Below are 6,000 nucleotides of genomic sequence, written 5' to 3'. Positions count from 1 at the left end.
ATGTATACATAATTAGTCATTATAGATAAAAATTCCCTTAACATTGACGTTGAGTGAGAGGTTGTTTTCCTAACCCCACACTCCGAGTGCCCTCACCTCCTCCCTGTAGGCTGTCTCGTCATTGTTGGTAATCAAGCCCACTACTGTTGTTTCGTCTGCCAACTTGATGATTGAGTTGGAGGCGTGCATGGCCATGCAGTCATGGGTTAACAGGGAGTACAGGAGGAGGCTGAGAATGCACCCTTGTAGGGCCCCAGTGTTGAGGATCAGCGTAGTGGAGATGTTGTTTCCTACCTTCACCACCTGGCGCGGCTCGTCAGAAAGTCCTGGACCTAATTGCACAAGGCGGGGTTGAGACCCAGGGCCTCAAGCTTAATGATGGGCTTGGAGGGTACTATGGTGTTGAATGCTGACCTATAGTCAAAGAACAGCATTCTTACATAGGTATTCCTCTTGTCCAGATGGGATAGGGCAATGTGCAGTGTGATTGCTTCTGTGGACCTGTGGGCGGTATGCAAACTGAAGTGGGTCTAGGGTGGCAGGTAAGGTGGAGGTGATATGATCCTTGACTAGTCTCTCAAAACACTTAATGATGACAGAAGTGAGTGCTATGGAGCGATAGTCATTTAGTTCAGTTATCTTTGCCTTCTTGGGTACAGTAACAATGGTGACCATCTTGAAACATGTGGGGAGAGCAGACTGGGATAGGAAGAGATTAAATATGTCCGTAAGCACACCAGCCAGCTGGTCTGCACATGCTCTGAGGACGCGGCTAGGGATGCCGTCTGGGCCAGCAGCCTTGCGAGGGTTAACACGTTAAAATGTCTTACTCACGTTGGCCACGGAGAAGGAGAGAGGTGGCCCGCAGTCCTTGGTAGCGGGCCGCATCAGTGGTGCTGTGTTATCCTCAAAGCGGGCAAATAAGGTGTTTAGTTTGTCTGGAAGCAAGACGTCGGTGTCCGTGACGTGGCTGGTTTTCGTTTTGTAGTCCGTGATTGTAGACGCTGCCACATACGTCTAGTGTCTGAGCCATTGAATTGCGACTCCACTTTGTCCCTTTACCAACATTTCGATTGTTTGATTGCCTTGCAGAGGGAATAACTACACTGTTTATATTTGGCCATATTCCCAGTCATATTTCCATGGTTAAATACGGTGGTACGCACTTTCAGTTTTGCCCGAATGTCGCCATCTATCCACGGTTTCTGTTTAGAATAGGTTTTAATAGTTACAGTGGGCTCAACATCTCCAATGCACTTCCTTATTAACTCACTCACCGAATCAGCATATAAATCAATGTTATTCTCTGAGGCTGCCCGGAACATTTCCCAGTCTGCGTGATCAAAACAATCTTGAAGTGTGTCTTCCGATTGGTCAGACCAGCGTTGAATGGTTATTGTCACGGGTTCGTCCTGTTTGAGTTTCAGCCTATAGGACCGTAGGAACAAATAGAGTCGTGGTCGGATTTGCCGAAGGGACGGCGTGGGAGGGTCTTGTATGCATCACGGACATTATAGTAGCAGTGGTCCAGTGTACTGTCTGTGAGAGTGCTACAATCAATGTGCTGATAGAATTTAGGTAGCCTTGTTCTCAAATGTTCTTTGTTAAAATCCCCAGCCACAATAATGCAGCCTCAGGATATATGGTTTCCAGTTTACATAGAGTCCAGAGAAGTTCCTTGAGGGCCATCGTGGTATCTGCTTGAGGGGGGATATATACAGCTGTGACGATAACTGAGAATTCTCTTGGGAGATAATGTGGTGGGCATTTGATTGTAAGGAATTCTAGGTTAGATGAACAAAAAGACTTGAGTTCCTTGTTATGATTACTTACACCATGAGTCATTAATCTTGAAGCATACACCTTAAACTTCCCTGAGAGATGTTTATTTCTGTCGGCGCATTGCATGAAGAAACCCGGTGGCTGTACCGACTCCGACAACGTATCCCGAGAGAGCCATGTTTCTGTGAAACAGAGAATGTTACAATCTCTAATGTCTCTCTGGAAGGCAACCCTTGCCCTAATTTTGTCTACCTTGTTGTCTAGAGACTGGACATTGGCGAGTAATATACTCGGAAGCTATGGGTGGTGTGCACGCCTTCGAAGTCTGACCAGGAGGCCGCTCCGTCAACCTCTTCTGTGGCATTGTTGTTTTGGGTCGGCCTCAGGGATTAGATCCAATGTCCTGGGTGGTGTTCAAACAAGGATCTGCTTCGGGAAAGTCGTATTCCTAGTCGTAACATTGGTAAATGGAAGTTGCTCTTATAGCCAATAGTTCTTCCCGGCTGCATGTAATTACACTTAAAATCTTCTGGACTAACAATGTATGAAATAATACATAATAAAACATTTAAATACTGAATAGTTTCCTAAGGACTCGAAGCGAGGCGACTGTCTCTGTCGGCACCATCCTTCATCTTTTGACATGTCAAAGTGGCCGAGTTTTGACTTTGTGAATTTTGAGATGTAGGTTTGAACGTGTTGTTCAAACCTACGATGGTGCAACTGTAATGTATCTGCTATTTGTATCTACAGCTAAGTCCCCTCCTGTTCCCTGATTAAGAGGTGATGACCACTCCACTACCATTGTCAACTCTCTCCTGACATGAACTGAATGTTTCCCTTCCAAGCACTGTGAGTACCCCTATCAAGTTTCTCTCATTACTGTATGTAGAGTCAATCACACACACAAACACAATCACATTATTGCACATCAATGATTTTACTCCTTGCTTGGACTAACTCAATCTTAGACAAAAGAGCTAACTGTGTAGTGTGTTGTGTTATTGTTTTTTGTATTCCCAGTCAAATCCTGTCCTGAAGTCAAGTCTCTGAACAGCTCAACTCATGCCTCATACCCATTTAATCGCTGCTGTGGTCCCTCCCAACACTGTGTAAGTAGCCCTCTCATTCCCATTCCCCATAATATTGTACTATAAATGTCTTTATTAAATGCTTTAAATGCTTTAGGTTAAAATAATTAGTCTTTGATGGTTTTTGAAATAGACTTTGTCATCTCTGTGCGTTCCGCGTCTATACCGTGGATCTCCCATCCTCCTACATTTTTCACGTCACCAGCCTCCACTGTACGGTAGAATAGTACTGTAGGATAGTACTGTAGAATAAGTAATTAAAGCATGTATGAAGGTTACTGTTTGTGAGACAGAGAGGGGCTGTTGGAAATGGGACATAAAGAGCGTCCTTTTCACACTTGACATCCAATTTGTCTTGTTTTTCCAGAAGTGGCTTTCATGATTCACGGATTTAAAGCCCAGAGAGATTAGAGGGGAGGATGTGACAGCTGGCGTGTGTGTGTGTGTGTGTGTGTGTGTGGTTGTATGTGTGTGTGTGTGTGTGTGTGTGTGTGTGTGTGTGTGTGTGTGTGTGTGTGTGTGTGTGTGTGTGTGTGTGTGTGTGTGTGGTTGTGTGCGTGTGGTTGTATGTGTGTGTGGCTGCTTTTGAAAAGAACAAACATCAGACTTCCTAGGCGTGTTTAATCTCCACCTCCTAAATCATCCTCACCAGCTGTGAGATCATGAGTGTGTCTGTAATCCTAACCTTACCCCGTAACCCTTACCCTAAACCTAACCCTTAAACCTAACTCCTAACCCTAACTGACAAGGTAAAAATATGTCGTTTTGCCCCTGAGCAAGGCAGTTAACCCACTGTTCCCCTGAGCAAGGCAGTTAACCCACTGTTCCCCTGAGCAAGGCAGTTAACCCACTGTTCCCCTGAGCAAGGCAGTTAACCCACTGTTCCCCTGAGCAAGGCAGTTAACCCACTGTTCCCCTGAGCAAGGCAGTTAATCCACTGTTCCCCTGAACAAGGCAGTCAACCCACTATTCCCCTGAGCAAGGCAGTTAACCCACTGTTCCCCTGAGCAAGGCAGTTAACCCACTGTTCCCCTGAGCAAGGCAGTTAACCCACTATTCCCCTGAGCAAGGCAGTTAACCCACTATTCCCCTAAGCAAGGCAGTTAACCCACTATTCCCCGGGCGCTCGAAGACGTGGATGTCGATTATGGCAGCCCCCCGCACCTCTCTGATTCAGAGGGTTAAATGTGGAAGGCACATTTAGGTTGAAGGCATTCAGTTGTACACTTGAATATCTATCCACCTTTCCCTAATCCTCACTCTAAACCGACCCCTGTGCTTAAAATAGCCTTTGTCCACGAGGGAGAATTTTCCTTGATTTACTTTTGAGGACTTTTCGGCCCCAATGAGGACAGAAGATGAAGATGAAGATGAAGGACAGACAGACAGACAGACAGACAGACAGACAGGCAGACCAGCTGGCAACTGTCTTCAATGGCATTTTCAACCTCTCCCTGACTTAGTCTGTAATACCTACACATTTCAAGCAGACCACCATAGTCCCTGTGCCCAAGAACGCCAAAATAACCTGTCTAAATGACTATCGTCCTGTAGGACTCACATCTGTAGCCATGAAATGCTTTGAAAGGCTGGTCATGGTTCACATCTTCACCATTATCCCAGACACCCTGGACCCACTTCAATTCACATACCGCCCCAACAGATCCACAGATGACACAATCTCTATTGCACTTGACACTGCCCTTTCCCACCTGGACAAAAGGAACACCTATGTGAGAATGCTGTTCTTTAACTACAGCTCAGTAGTCAACACCATAGTGCCCTCAAAGCTCATCAATAAGCTCATCAATAAGGACCCTGGGACTAAACACCTCCCTCTGCAACTGGATCCTGGACTTCCTGATGGGCTGCCCCCAACACATCCCCCACGCTGACCTTCAACACAGGGCCCGTTAGAGGTACGTGATTAGACCCCTCCTGCACTCCTTGTTCATTTACGTCAGAGGGGCCATGCCTTTTTACTGTTTTAATTCTTTACTTACCTACACCCCACACACACACACACACACACACACACACACACACACACACACACACACACACACACACACACACACACACACACACACACACCTTTTTTCACTGTAAGGTCTGCACCTGTTGTATTCGGCGCACGTGACAAATAAACTTTGATTTGATTTGAGAACTTCAACACCATCATTAAGTTTGCTTGACGACATGACAGAGGTCACCGACGACGATGAGACAGCCTATAGGGAGGAAGTCAGAAACATAGGGCTGATTCACATTGACAGGGCTGTAGTGGAGAGGGTCGACAGCTTCAAGTTCCTCAGTGTCCACATTACTAAGGATCTATCTTGGTCCACACACACCAACACAGTCATGAAGAGGGTACGACGACTCCTCTTCCCCCTCAGGAGGCTGAAAAGATTTGGCATGGGCCCTCAGATCCTTAAAAAGCTCCACAGCTGCACAACTGAGAGCGTCTTGACTGGCTGCATCACCGCTTGGTATGGCAACTGCTTCACATCCCACCCTAAGGAACCACAGAGAGTAGTGCGTACTGTCTAGTACATCACTGGGGACGAACTCTGCCATCCAGGACCTCTATATCAAGTGGTGTCAGAAGAAAGCCCTAAAAATTGCAAAAGACTCCAGCCACCCAAGTCACAGACTGTTCTCTCTGCTACTGCACTGCAAGCGGTACCGATGCACCAAGTCTGGAACCAACAGGACCCGGAACAGCTTCTAGCCCCAATTCATCATAGATGGTTAGTTAAATAGTTAACCAATAGCTACCCGGACTATCTCCATTGACCCTTTTTGCACAAACTCAGACTCATCACATACACAGCTGCTGTTACTGTTTATCATCTATCTTGTTGCCTAGTCACTTTAGCCCTACCTATATGTACATATCTACCACAGCGATAGCCAAGTTATGGTTACTCATTGTGTATTCATTATTACATGCTTTACTTGTCTATTATTTCTCTATTGTCTTTCTCTCTGCATTGTTGGGAGTAAGCATTTCACTGTTAGTCTATGCCTGTTGTTTTACCAAGCATGTAATGAATAGCATTTCACTGTTAGTCAACAGCTGATGTTTACAAAGTATGTGACAAAACATTTGATTTGATCCAGG

At 45.8% G+C, this 6,000-nt stretch overlaps 1 protein-coding gene across 1 annotated transcript in view; it reads left to right on the top strand.

The window, feature by feature from the left end:
* The first annotated feature begins 2,531 nt into the window (after positions 1 to 2,531).
* Positions 2,532 to 6,000, top strand: part of LOC118946012 (FERM and PDZ domain-containing protein 4-like) — a 148,478-nt gene continuing 145,009 nt past the window's right edge. The window contains exons 1-2 of the mRNA XM_036969714.1: positions 2,532 to 2,634; positions 2,806 to 2,894. The gene's annotated coding sequence lies outside the window, so the exon portion shown is untranslated. The remainder of the gene's footprint in view (positions 2,635 to 2,805; positions 2,895 to 6,000) is intronic.

The sequence above is a fragment of the Oncorhynchus mykiss genome, chromosome 31, assembly GCF_013265735.2.
Source record: "Oncorhynchus mykiss isolate Arlee chromosome 31, USDA_OmykA_1.1, whole genome shotgun sequence".
Classification (NCBI taxonomy): Eukaryota; Metazoa; Chordata; class Actinopteri; order Salmoniformes; family Salmonidae; genus Oncorhynchus; species Oncorhynchus mykiss.
This window is presented reverse-complemented; position numbering and strand designations above follow the sequence as displayed.